Source organism: Crinia signifera, chromosome 2 (assembly GCF_055691185.1).
Source record: "Crinia signifera chromosome 2, ASM5569118v1, whole genome shotgun sequence".
In the NCBI taxonomy this organism is placed as follows: Eukaryota; Metazoa; Chordata; class Amphibia; order Anura; family Myobatrachidae; genus Crinia; species Crinia signifera.
In genome coordinates, this window is record NC_139218.1 from 334,517,518 (window position 1) to 334,531,950 (window position 14,433).

Sequence of the window (14,433 nt, forward strand, 5' to 3'; positions counted from 1 at the left end):
AAAGACCTCCAAAATTATACAATAAACTGTGTACCTCTGTCGGACACAATGTCTTGGGGTAGACTATGAGGACAGAAGACATGAAATTTAAATAATGAGGCTAATTAGACGGAAGCCTTTCTAACACAACAAAATGTGTCATCTTGCTGAACTGATCCACCATGACCGAGGTAGTATTGTGAACCAGAGGATGCAGGAAGATCAACAACAAAGTTCATAGAAACATGGGTAAAGAAACTGTAAGGAATAAATAAAGGTAACAAAGGACCTACTGGTGCTCAACTTGGGGACTTGTTCTTGGCACAAATTTCACAAGCCAGGATTAACCTTCTGACATCTTTAGGCTACCAGAGAGCACAAGGCAATAACTCCAATGTTTTGGAAATTCCTTGGATGTCCTGCTATTTTACACATGTGAACTCAGAAAAGATTTGTTTACAGAATTTTTCTGGAATGAAGAGTCTACCAGAAGTAGTGGAGAAAGGAGCCTAATATTAAACTTGGAGAGTAAGAGTAACAATATCTTGCATGATTTACACAAAATAAAAGGAGTTTCAAGGTCTTTTGATTCTTGGACTGCAGAAAAACTTTGTGACCATGCATCCGCCTTCCTGTTATTTGAACCTAGTCTGTAGCTAATCAAAACATTGGAAACAAGCAAAAAACAGCCCAGTGGGCCTGTCCGGAATTCAACCTTTTGGCAGACTCTAAAGTTTTTGTGGTCTGTAAGGATGGTCACTTAATATTTTGCACCCTCCAGCCACTGCCTCTAGTCTTCTAATGCACCCTTGATCACCAAAAGCTTTTTCCCATCATAAATAGCTTCCTCTGTGGAGAACTTTTGGGAAAAGAATGCACAAGGATAAATCTTACTGTCCTGCTTATCTTTCTGAGAAAAAACTGCCCCAATTCGCACCTCGGAAACATCCACCTCAACAATAAAGGGCAGGTCAGGGTTAGGATGACATAGTAATTGGGCTGAGATAAAGGCCTTCGTTAGCTCTTAAAATGCTTTCTGAGTCTGGGTTGACCAACAAGAAGTTTCTGCTCCATTTTTGGTAAGGGCCACAATAGGAGCCACTATGGACAAAAAGGCTGGAATTAATTTCTGGTAATAATTTGCAAAGCCTAAGAACAACTGGATGGCTTTAAGATTGGTGGACTGCACCCACTTCAGGATTGCACTTATACTGAATCCATTTGAAATCCCTCAGGAGAAATTATATAACCCAAGAAGAAGATCTTGTGGACTTCAGACTCATACTACTCGAGTATGGCAAACAGGCTATGCTCCCTGAGTTCAATAATACGGAACTGACATGTTTACGATGTTCCTCAACAGATCTGATGTAAATTAGGATATCACCTAGGTATACTAAGACAAACACCCCCAAAAACACACAAAGGACATTGTTAATAAAATCCTGTAATACTGTAGGGGCAACCGACAACCCAAAGAGCATTTCCAAATATTCATAGTGGCCTGAGTGCATGTTAAAGGCCGTTTTCCACTCATCACCCTCTCTTATCCGCACCAATTTATACACAACATGAAGATTGAAGATCAATCTTTGAGACGATGGTAGCAAGGCGAAATTGATCAAAGAGTAAAGAAATGGTGGGCAAAGGGTAGGAAGTTTTTATGGTAATTCGATGAGTTCTCAAAAATGAATACAGGGACATTATGACCTGTCAGTTTTCCCACGAAAAAACCCTGCTTCCACAGGGGACTAATAAACTTTTTTTTCTCTTTTTCTATGTCCCCTTAAGTAACTTGGATCCAGGAATCAAATTAATGGCAAGTTAATGGCACAATTGTATGGTCTGTGTGGAGGAAGTGTATCAGCTTCTTTTTTTAAAAACGTCAGAAAAACATCAGCAAAAGCAAAGCATTGGGGTGGACGCTCAGGTAGACTTTGCTGCGTCATATAGACTGGGAGTTTTAAACATATAGCTGAACACCCCTTTTACCACCACAGAAGCTCACTTGTTTTTCAATTGGTAACTGGTTTATGTCTCCTGAGCCAGGGCAACCCCAAGACGACAGAAGCCATGGGACAATGCACCACAAACAAGGAGAGCTTCCTTTTGTTTTGTTTTAAAAGTAAGCAGGCTTAAGAACTATGTTGCTGGTCTATTATCGCCACCTACTGGTTCATTCTGAGAATACAAACACCACTTGGGATGTTTTCTTTCTTTCTCCCAAAGTTGTCATTAAAGATTTAAGGATGCTGTTTAAGAAAGCGAAAAAAAAAACCTTTTTACCCAGTGAAGACAAGTTTTTTCACTGGAAATAGTCCTTCTTATATATTAAAGCCTCCATCATTACATGCAGTATATAAGAACTGGAGCTGTACTTTATTATCTATCACTATCTTAGGATGGCAATCGCAGAAGATAATTTATTATTAAATGCTTTTATTATTTAAATATAGCATTTTTTTTCAACTGTGATATGTTCTAACGCACACAGTTCCAGAAGGGTAAAAATGCTCTGCTCCTGGACTGCACTAGGCACCTCAGTGAATGCTAAACACTACAGTGAGCAGTACAGTACAATTTAAACATGCTTGGGATAAGCATATTGATATCCTTACAAAAAAATAAGGATCAAATATGGTTTGAGGTAACATGTTTAAAAAAAGGGGCAGACTAGATGGGCCAAGTGGTTCTTATCTGCCGTCAAATTCTATGTTTCTGTTTCTACCTCACGCGATTAGGCCACGCCCCAATTTTTTTTTACCGGGGCTCAACGTACCTCTCGGCGACCCAGGGTGTTCTCTAACTGGAGGTTTAACCAAGACCCAACCCCCAGCTGTATAGATCTTCTGAGATCCAATATTATCACTCTATCAAGTTTTCATTCAAATCTATCCAGTCAAAGGCCCAAATCAGGGTTACCAGGTAAAATTTCTGGACAGCGTACACCAACGGAAGGTCCGACCAGGATCTCAACCCCATTGTATGTATTTTAGGATCCAATGTTACCACTCTGTGAAGTTTTTGTCCAAATCCATCCAGTGGAAAGCTAAGAACAGGCTCCCCGGGTCAAAATTCTGTCCAGCGAAAGTCAATGTGAGGCCTGTCTGGTACCTAGACCCCCAAAAACCTGACCAGGATCCAACCGGACCAACTTGATTTGCTTTTATCCCAATTGGTGCAAGGGAATTCACATGCATAACCAGAGAGACAAACAAACAGACAAATTCATTTTATATTTAGGGTTGTAAAGTATTGCGGATTATGTAGATACTGTAGAAATAAAAGCTGTTTTTATTCTGCTTAGAATATATGTTAACGACACTGTTATATAATTTGTTTTTACTGATTCATTTTTGTGAAACCAAAATGCTTACCCCTTGTCTCTTACTATGATGACCAGAGAGTATTGTGGCAAAGGTCATGTGTTATTGTCCATGGCTATAGGACCATCTCTAAAAACAGTACATGACGGACTACAAATCAAAATCATTGTTACAATGATTTATTTAAATCTTGTCTAGCGCCTTCTCCTCCATACTCCAGCAATGCATCTAAAGCCCGCCTGCGCATTTTTCTGTAGGCAACGGCAGGCAACCATTATCCACCCGATAAATCGTATCCAATTGCTCTTCTTCTCATCCGTTACTTCGCCTGGAGGTGGTGTGCATGTGGCTGTCCACTTACAATCCTAACACATAAGAGAGTACAAAAGAAAGAAATGTTATTATACACATACTATAGCGCTAGATTGTGGCATATAAGAATGGCTGGCACGCAATATAAATGAAAGTGGATCAGCTGCTGAAACAGACACAGAAATGATTAGGACCTTAACAACATTAAAATTAGCATTGACATGTTTCCATTCTGTAGCAAATACAGGTTACAGCGGATTCATACATGCACACATACAGCTCTGTGCTGCAGGGAAGCTTGTAACAGGCTCACCATGCAATAGATGCACTGAGACTACAAATTGGAAACTAACATTCATTTTAGTACATAGAAAATACCTCAAAATTGTACCGGTACGATTGGCCATAAAGCCAGGCCTCCACATTCATGTCTTCTGTAATAAAAAATGTCTTCTCCTAAGACAACAGAGAAAAAGAAAATAAATCTCTTTGCACAAATAAGGCAAATCAACTGATAAACTGAGAGTAGAGCCTTCTCGCCATGGGAGCTATGCACCCTTCCTGCCCCCATGTGACTGCCCATCTTGCCGGCCTACATGGGCACAGCCCACCTTATTAGCCTCTTTAGTGATACTCACATACTCCTCCATTCGTCTCCTCGCCCAGTGGGAAATGACAGTTGGTTAATGACAGTTGGTTAATTCTGTCAGCATTTCCTACTAGCCAGACCAGCATTATGATGTCACTGATTACAGGTGTGTATTACTGCTTTTATCTATCCATCCCTTCCATCAAAATAGCCAGTCACACACACTATATTACAATAATAAGCCACACCCATTATAGCACAAATATCAAACACACAAATTATATCACACCTACTGTCCATACCCATTTAAATGTAATTTTTAGAAATCTCTCTATTTATTTGTGTATGTGTATAATAATAGACAATATTATAAAAAAAAAGAAATTAAAATGAAATTGATTTTCTTTAAGTAGTCTCATTTAGGTAGAACCAGGGGACCTGAAGGTGGGGCCCCATACAAACCATTAGTCCTAGCCATAAAATAATACACACAGAGACCGCCATATTGTTCAACACAGAGACCACTATACTGTACAACACAAAGAGCTCCATACTGTACAACACAGAGACTGCCATACTGTACAACACAGAGACCACCACACTGTACAACACAGAGACCACCATACTGTACAACACAGAGACTGCCATACTGTACAACACAGAGACCACCACACTGTAAAACACAGAGAGCTCTATACTGTACAACACAGAGACCACCATGCTGTACAACACAGGTAGCATCAGAGACTGGCTGGTACATTTTATCCAGGGGAGTAAAACACAATGGGGCAGATGTATTAAGCTGTAACAAGAGATAAATCCAAGGGTGATAATGAGAGATAAACGTCCAGCCAATCACCTGCTAACTGCCATGTTACAGGCTGTATTTTAAGTCAGTAAGGAGCTGATTGGCTGGACGTTTATCTCTCCTTATCACCCTTGCAGTTATCTCTTGTTAAGGCTTAATACATCTGCCCCATTGCTGGCCATTGAGAAGTGTTTCATCCTTAGAAAACCAATATACTTTTCATTTATTTAGCACCTTCTAGAAGATAATAGATATAATCTAATTGGTTGCCCATAGCAACATCCCATGTGAAGCAGAACTCCCATCTTAGTAAATTTCCCCCTTATACTGTATGTCCATTACTGCATCATGTGATAGTATATTTCACTGTACATATAATATCTCAGCATACTACTGTATATCCATACAGTGGTGGGAAATGAAATACACTTTGGCCTGGCTAAATCAGTGCGGCAGCAGCCGTACTTAATGGTAGCCTCATCTCACTCCATAGGTTGCAGGATTTGTCTGAGTGGCCAAAGGGTACAATAAGCTATGCGGTCGCCAATATTCAAATTCCATGCCAATAGCAATTCGCACCCTTCAGTGAGAATGGAATTCCACCCCATAAGTAGGAGTGGGGCCAGGGGCGGATTGGCCATTTCCAGATTTGGCTGCTTTTCCCCCCTGGCTGAGCCGCTGCTTTCCCCCCTGGGCCACAGCTTTGACCAGTTGGAAGATGGCCGTCATCACATCACCAGCGACAGCTTCCAGCATGACACATGACGTATGAATGGTGCAGAGCCCGGTAAGTGGCGGCAGCATGTGTGAGAGACAAAGAGATGTAGTTTCACTCACCTCCAGCAGATGGCAGTGTTTTGGAGACACACAAACACTATATATATATATATATATATATATATATATATATATATATAGATGATAATCTTATTTTACACAACACTTTTGATTCAAATTTATATAACAAATGTGAGCGATGCTGAAATTTTACACATCTCTCGGGTTAATTAGTATTACAGCCCTGTGCATTATGCCCCATAACGATATCGTTACCAATATTTTTATGTGTATCATCTAGTGTGTGTGCGGAATGTTAATGCCCCCTCTGCACATGCAGTAAATTCCTGAATGTATCATCAATGACAGAATGCTCATGGATTCTAAGGCATGTGCGATAATGCACTTGTGCAACCCCCCCGCAGTGGACGCATTCAGCTAATTTTTCATTAACCAGGGGGCTCGCTGCTTGATTGACAGGAAGGGGGCGTTCCTCATAGAAACAATAGGCAGGCCCATCAGAATGCAGTCATGCCCCTGCCAGCTTGGGGCAGGCGGATGATGTCACATGATGTCAGCGCCCGCCCCCAATTTGTCAGAAAGCAGACCATCAAATTATTTGTCCTCTTTGCAGGCGTGTAAGCGTACACATCTGCTCACATGGTAGCGCAGGAAGGGCGAGCTTTTGGCAAAGCGGCATTTACTTTCTCGCTAGGCAAGTCAATATACGCAAACTATCAAGCAGGTCAGAATTACCCCCTTTTACCCCCCCATTTGAGTAAGAATTGGCCTTTGCGATCAACTCTCAATCAGTCCCTATATCGCGCTAGGGACCCCCAATACACAGAAAAGCCTTGACGATGGCTTGGGGGCTTATTCATACATTTGCGCAAATATACGTAACCGAGATCTCTGAATTCTGTACCATATAGTATTTCTATCTTGTTACTGTTATCATTCAGGGTGCTGGGGGAAACAATGTGTGTTTTTCTTACTCAGAATTACCCTGCCCTTGCGAGCACCTGAATGATATCTCCAAACCAGGGTTCGCCAACCCGTCGCTCGCGAGCGACGGGTAGCTCGCCGGGACTTTTACAGTAGCTCGGGGCTGTTTCAGTGACCTCCTGCCGCTTAGCGGTACCTTGCTTGATGGCAGGAGGTCAGAAAGTGTTTTAATGCTGCTTTTGTGGTCCTGACGTGGCGGAAGTGACCTCCTGCCGCGTAGCATTTCCATCCTCACTTGGCGGCAGGAGGTCTGAAAGTGACTTCATGCCGCGTCCTCCTGACGTCCCCAGTGCACTTTCTCATTGACGCCACAGCCTCTGCTCAGCGTGATTACAGCCTTTGCTCAGGTCCTGCGCCACAGCCTCTGCTCAGACTTACATTAGGTAAAAAAAAAATGAAAACTGTGTGCGTACAGTGTGTGGGGCATATGTATTATGGAGCATCAGTGGCGGATTCAGGGGGAGGGCACCCGGGCACGTGCCCCTCCTGTCATTTCATTTTGTAGCTGAGGACCAGGGCTTTCCAAGAACCCAGCCCCGTGTCTCTAGCCCCCCCGGGAACCAGAGATATCGCCTGGCAAAGCTGTAACGTTTTTTTCCCCCATAGGATAATATGGGACCCGTCAATTCCGACCCGCACCCGGTTCCGACGGCTGCCAGTTCCCCCCCTGGCATCACAGAAGCTTGTGGTTGAACTCATTCAATTCAAAATCGCTGGGCCTTCAATATGATACCAGGCTCGTCCATATCGGTCAATCAGTTCCAGAGATATTACGTGTAAACTAATTTTTTTATTTTTGAAATGTAATTTCATGGCTGTTCATGTTCTTTACTCTGGAACCAAACGTTCCAGTTTCACTGGACCAAAATCATTCAAAGCCCACTCAAAAGTTCTCCAATATGATACTTGTCTCATGTAAATGGATCAGTTGGTTCTGAAGATATAACCGGTTAAATAAGATAACTGGTTAATGGGATGGAGGGGTGGTTTTCTCTCCCCCTCACACCAGAAAATGCAGGGACTAGGCTGGTGTAAAAGGGGCCAACCTGGGAATGCATTTTCTGGTGTGAAAGGGGTATTATTTCAAATAACCGGGTCCTGCAGTGCTCTGAATACAGCCAGGCTCTGCCACTGTCAGTGGCTATCACTTCTGCCTGGCGGCTGTCCCCCATTTACCGCGAGCATGTATTCCCCTTGGCAATTAGCATGTAATCCCACATGGCAATGAGCATGGAACCTCTGGCAATGAGCATGGAACCCTTGGCAATGAGCATGTAGATAAGCAGCACTTATGTAGCATAATTTTTAATAGGCATTATGGTGTTTGACATAATACATAATGGACATAATGGCGTGTAACTTAACGTGTAATGGACATTATGGTGTAAATGTTTAATGTGCGCCTTTGGTGGACAATGTTCCTGTTTATGAAATTTATTGTGAATTTTGGCTTAATCTGTGTGGCATTATGTGAATTCTGGCTCAATCCATGTGGCATTATGTGAATTTTGGCTCAATACGTGTGGCATTATGTGAATTTTGTCTCAATCCCTGTGGCATTATGTGAATTTTGACACAATCCATATGGCATTATGTTTATTTTGGCTCAATCCATTTGGCACTATTTGAATTTTGGCTCAATCCATGTGGCATTATGTGAATTTTGGCTCAATCCGTGTGGCTTGATGCGAATTTTGACACAATCCGTGAGGCATTATGTGAATTTTGGCTCATTCCATTTGGCATCATGTGTAAGGGACAAGTATAATGGGGTCTAGTATTTTGTTGCATAATGTGTAGAAGTTGTATATGGTGTTGTACACTACACTCAAGGACATGCCCCCTGTTGAGTGGCCACACCCCATTTTCCGAAGCGCGCCTTCGGCGCGCGCACAACTACATCCTTCACTTTTGTCGCCATGGTGGGCCTGCATACTTTAAATGCCAGGGCCTATTTTTAATCCCATTCCCACCCTCTCTCTGCCGCTCTCTTAGCATGTACACTGGCACCACTAACACCGCCCCTCCCCCACCTAAACCCTCTTTTTTCATGGTGCCCCCCCTGTCATTTTATCCTGGATCCGCCCCTGTGGAGCATCACAGTGGGGCATATGTATAATGGAGCATCACAGTGGGGCATATGTATAATGGAGCATCACAGTGGGGCATATGTATTATGGAGCATCACAGTGGGGCATATGTATAATGGAGCATCACAGTGGGGCATATGTATTATGGAGCATCACAGTGGGGCATATGTATAATGGAGCATCACAGTGGGGCATATGTATTATGGAGCATCACGCTGTGGGGAATTTGTATAATGGAGCATCACATTGTGTGGCATATGTATAATGGAGCCTCACGGTGTGTGGGGCATATGTATAATGGTGCATCTCTGTGTGTGGCATATGTATAATGGAGCATCACAGTGGGGCATATGTATTATGGAGCATCACAGTGGGGCATATGTATTATGGAGCATCACAGTGGGGCATATGTATTATGGAGCATCACAGTGGGGCATATGTATAATGGAGCATCACGATGTGGGGCATATGTATAATGGGCATCACGGTGTGCGGCATATGTATAATGGGCATCACGATGTGGGGCATATGTATAATGGACATCATGTGTGTGGCATATGTTTAATTCAGCGTCACGCTGCGGGACGTTTGCATAATGGAGCGTCACGTTGTGGGGCATATGTACTGGATTAATGGGAATATGTATAATGGGCATCATGTGTGCGGCATATGTATAATGGAGCATCACGGTGCGGGGCATATGTATAATGGCCATTACAGTATGCGGCATAGGTATAATGGGCATCACAGACTGCACTATTGGGGTCATGTGTATCTGGCACTGTACTATTGGGGACATATGTGTATCACATCTCCATTTTCCATGGCCACACCACATGTGGCTACAGCTCTTAGAGAGCTGACCATGCCCTCATATTGGAAAAAATGGGGGATGTAGCCTCGCAGGAGTTCCACGGTAGTAGGTGAACCCTCTAATTTTGGGCTCTGCCTCGTGTTGGGAGGTATGTTTGTGACATATTGGACATTGCAGTGTGTGGCATAAGGTGTCAGGGGCATTACGGTGTGTGGCATAATGTGTAAAGGGCATTTTTTTGGATATTATGCAGATTTTAAATTTTTTTTAAATTTAGTAGCTCTTCGGGCGGTTTATTTTGTCGCGAGTAGCTCCCGCCCCGAAAAAGGTTGGACACCACTGCTCTAAACTAATTGCCACAGTGGTGTAACAATGGGCCTGCAGACCCTACTGCAGCTTAGGGGAGCCAGCGCCGGTGGAGTCTGTGGGGAGCGCCGGATCTGGGATGATGTAGGCAGGTGTGGGAGCTGTCAAAGCAACTCCCCACAGCTGAGTTACAGATGGAGCGGGTCTCGCTCTTGCAGGGAATGGCGGAAGATTCACCAGCCACCATCCCCCGCCAGCTGCCGTAAGGGGACGCGTTGCCTTGCCGAGGTTCGCCCCCCCTAACCCTGTCCATCTCCCTGAAGCGGAGACGGGCAGGGTTCCCGTCCCCCCACCAACGGGAAACTGAGACGCGCGTGCGTGTGAGACACTCACGCGTCTCAGTCAGATGGGGCGCCTCTTCGCCAGATTCTGGCGCAGCGCCAGCAAGGAAGAGGCCAGCTCCATCTGTATAAAAGGTATGCCAACGCTGGCTGAAATAATGTCCAAGATGGTTCACAATGAAATAATTTATTAACCCAAATTAAAATATAACAATCACATATACAGTTAAAAATAGTGGTATGTTATGCTGCTAGGTATGAAAATCTTTTTAAAAAGTCAAAGTTTTTCCAACTAGCTTCCCATGATGATCCACTAATGGGGTCTGAAGCAATTAGGGATATAGCTATTGACCCAAATGTATGCAGGTAAGTCTCCAGTAGTCTCAATATGCTCTATATTTACAAGAGCTCAAGGTTCCTGATGGCAATCCATTTTAACATATGATGTAATTAGGCATATGGCTAGGTATCCCACAAGGCTGATTTATGCAGTACTTGTTTCTTGTGGTGATCTATAAATTCAGGAGAGGTGTTCGTGGATCAAATGGTCATCAATTTACCAACTAGGACCTATCCACCATCACTATTTTACCAACTGGAACCTATCCACCAATCACCGTATTGTTTGAGGAACACCTCTCCTGAATATGGAGGCAAACTGGATCTATAAACTTAATACTGTGGCACCACATGATTTGAACGAGGGAATTGTATGGAGTACCTTTATGGAATACTGTATTTACTGTATATTGTTATGTGACTTCTGCCTGGTCATTTGATTATTGATTGCTGTTATCACAGATTAATGTAATATTTTTATTTAATGTTTATTTTTTCTGTTTCACTGACCTGTGTTTCATCCTTGCATTTTTATTTATATTGTAAATTCTTATGTTAGTTTTCTTATTAACTGTATTTTGTAACATGACCCATCTCATGTCTCCATGCTACATTATTTCTAGGTTTTCACTTGTTGAGTCGGGTAACAATGGCAATGAGAATGCGGGTAATGTCATCGCTATGCATCCCGACTCCTGGCATGCTGGCTGGTGTGGTGGCGGTTCACAATGAGGGGGAGGAGATAGTGCCATGGATCCTTTTTAAGGTAAGCTTGTACATGTTGGTGGTATGTTTGTGGTGGTCCTCTTGAGAAAGGGGTTGTAGCCCCAAAATGAACCGTTGAGGTAATGCACCCGATCTTGCATATGTAATGATCGGGTGCAGTGAATATATTAATATCTAATGAGCGGCTCTCGGCTCCCGGCCCCCTGCTGGCTGCTCTGTGTAAAAAAAAATATATATTTTTGTTATTGCTATAAGCACATGAATAAAAATAACATGCCCCTTCTCAGAATAAAATTCCTGACTTTTTGACACCAAATGTAAAACAAAAACAACTTTATTTTAAAAGTTCACTTTCCACTTCACCATGAAAAGATGGCGATTTGCTACACGGCGACACACGGCGAAAATCACTTAGAAAGACGGTGAGAAGTGCACGTTGAATAGGGTGATTCGCTTTCTGACCCAAATAATCACCTATATAAAATAGCACAAGTTTGCCGTGAAACAGGGCGAATTATCCTCATTGAATACTGCCCTCTCTCTTACAGTATATGTGGCACAGTTATAGTTGCAGCTGGACGAGTTTTTCAATAATCTCGGCTTTGGCAGTTGAACCCGTTTCTTGTAGGTCTTTGAGACACTTTCACTTTTCCTGTATCTCTGCACGAATAGAGCTTTAAGCTATAACTGAGTGCATCTACTTTCTCCTATTTACAGACACATTATACTATATGTAATTAAGTTGCTACTCCTATCACACTCTCCCTAGTATATGGAACAGTTATAGTTGCCGCTCAATGGATTTTTTATTAATTTCCACTATGGCAATTGATACCGCTGCTCATGGGTCTGTGAGACACTTTCTCCTATTTACAGACACATCATAAGTAATTACATTACATTAGACAGAAAACACATAAAACACACAGCGCTGTTATATAACTCATATGCCCTCCCACTTGCACTGCATGTATAGTTGAACTACAGAGTGAGATTTGCTGACACATCGAGACTATACGGTAAGCTACTACTACCTTCTCTACACACCACTTGCATATCCTGATTCCTGCTATTGTTTTTGGAGGTACGTGCACCCAATCCAGGGTTTGATGTGAGGGAACCAGGTCACCGAACCACCACCTTAGCCTGCCAGATATCAGGCATTGCCACTCCGTGGGATAGGTTACTATACCATCGCCCACAGTCGTCAATCCTTGCTCCCAGCTCTCCACCATCAGATCACCTGTACTATAAAACATTTACTCTAACCGACTGATCCCACACTAACCCCAGAGCGCCAACACTCCCCACTCCTATTGTTTCTACTCATCCCCAGGAGGACCGGGACTTTCCCCCAGGAGTGTAGGCCGCTAAGCGTTATCTCTAAGCGCTGTGTAAATCTTTCTACTGTGCAGTATGTAACAATTACCTCATTGAATCTTCTCCTTGGAAACTGGTTATTATTATTATCCCAAAACTGTACATTTTCAAATAAATGTATAAAATAATTTATATCAAACAAAAAGAAAATTTTGGACGAAATAAAACAAATAACATTGGGGTGACATTTAATGAGATGCGAAAATGTGACTTTTGCGATATTTTTGTCAAAAAATGCAGAAATCGCACTTTTTCCCGAATTCGCATATTTAGGGTGAGATGTATCAAATGGAAAATGCGTTTTACAAAAAATGTTCAGGAATTCTGGCGCTATCAGAGATTGTGCAGCTAGGGAACAGGTGAAATTGGTTATTTTCAATCACTTCTTCTACTACTTCTATTGGAAATGGAAAATGCGGTAAAACCCCGGTTTTACCGCATTTTACAATGTATCAAAAGGATACTGCACTGAAGGGTATCGCCACTGAAGGGTATCGCCACCTTTGGGTGGCGATACCCTATAGAAGCCTATGGGCTTCTTTTCGCCGCCCGCCGACGCAAACCCGCCGCCTCGCCGACCCCCTCTCTGGCTTACCTTCCTGAAGGGTCCTCCTGGACCCTGGAAGGTAAACCCCTCCTCCCCCTAGTGAAGCAGCCGGACATCCTTCCGGCTGCAGGGGGGAGGAGGAAGCGCTGGGGACAGCATGTATAGCTGTCCCCGGCGTGAGGGGAGAGCGTGGTGGCAGGGAGATGACGGAGACCCCCCGCACACCACATTCCAGGTATCGCGGGGGGCCTCCGTCACCGCACCGCGATGCCAGCCGCATATGTTAGTACATATGCGGCAGCATCGCGGCGGGGGGGGGGGGGGGGGGCGGCGAAGGGCGGCGATGTATTTTAATACATCCCGCCCTTAATGAGATGCGAAAAACAGCAAAAAAAAAAACAGAGTTTGAACTTTCTGAAAGTGCGATTTTTACTCGCGCCTGAACTCGCATCCAGATGTTTTCCCATTGAAAAATATATAATTTGCATTTTAATTTGGGAAAATGTGTCTAAAAATCGTCAAAAATTTAGACCAGGTTCTGATATGCGAATTGACCAGAACCCTGAACAGATCATTGAGATCTGTGCATGGTCCTGTGTTAAAAAATGTGTTAAAGTGTTTTTTGGAGAAAAAATGGCGTGGGGTCCCCCCTCCTGAGCATAACCAGCCCCGGGCTCATTGAGCCGGACCTGGTTCCAAAAATACAAGGGACAAAAAGCACAGGGGTCCCCCGTATTTCTGAAACCAGCCCCGGACTCTTGGACCCAGGGCCGGATTATAATGGAGGCACAAGGGGTCAGTGCCCCTGGGCCCCCCTCTAGCTAGGGGCCCCCTGTGGTTGAAAAAAGAAATGGACAGACACCTGAGTGTCTGTGAGGGGCGCCTGTATGGGCGGTTAGGCCTGCAGCAATCAAATAAAGGGATTGTCAGTCCCTACAAATGACACAAAAACAAGGGGGGAAGATTGCGCAGAATTGATGACAGAGCAAAAAATTGGTAAAAAAGTAACAATACTAGTTTAATAAAACATACATTTAAGTATATAGTGCAATTGCATGGGGAAGGGGTTAAAAATGTAAAAATTGGGATAATGA

General features: G+C 43.4%; 1 long non-coding RNA gene across 1 annotated transcript; it reads right to left on the reverse strand.

Annotated features, from left to right (window-relative positions):
* Positions 1 to 3,467: 3,467 nt before the first annotated feature.
* LOC146059131 (uncharacterized) lies at positions 3,468 to 4,339 on the reverse strand. The gene is made up of 3 exons (XR_014470163.1): positions 4,256 to 4,339; positions 3,996 to 4,073; positions 3,468 to 3,670 (listed from the first exon to the last, which is right to left on the reverse strand). It is a non-coding gene; the product is annotated as an uncharacterized LOC146059131 (long non-coding RNA).
* Positions 4,340 to 14,433: the final 10,094 nt, after the last annotated feature.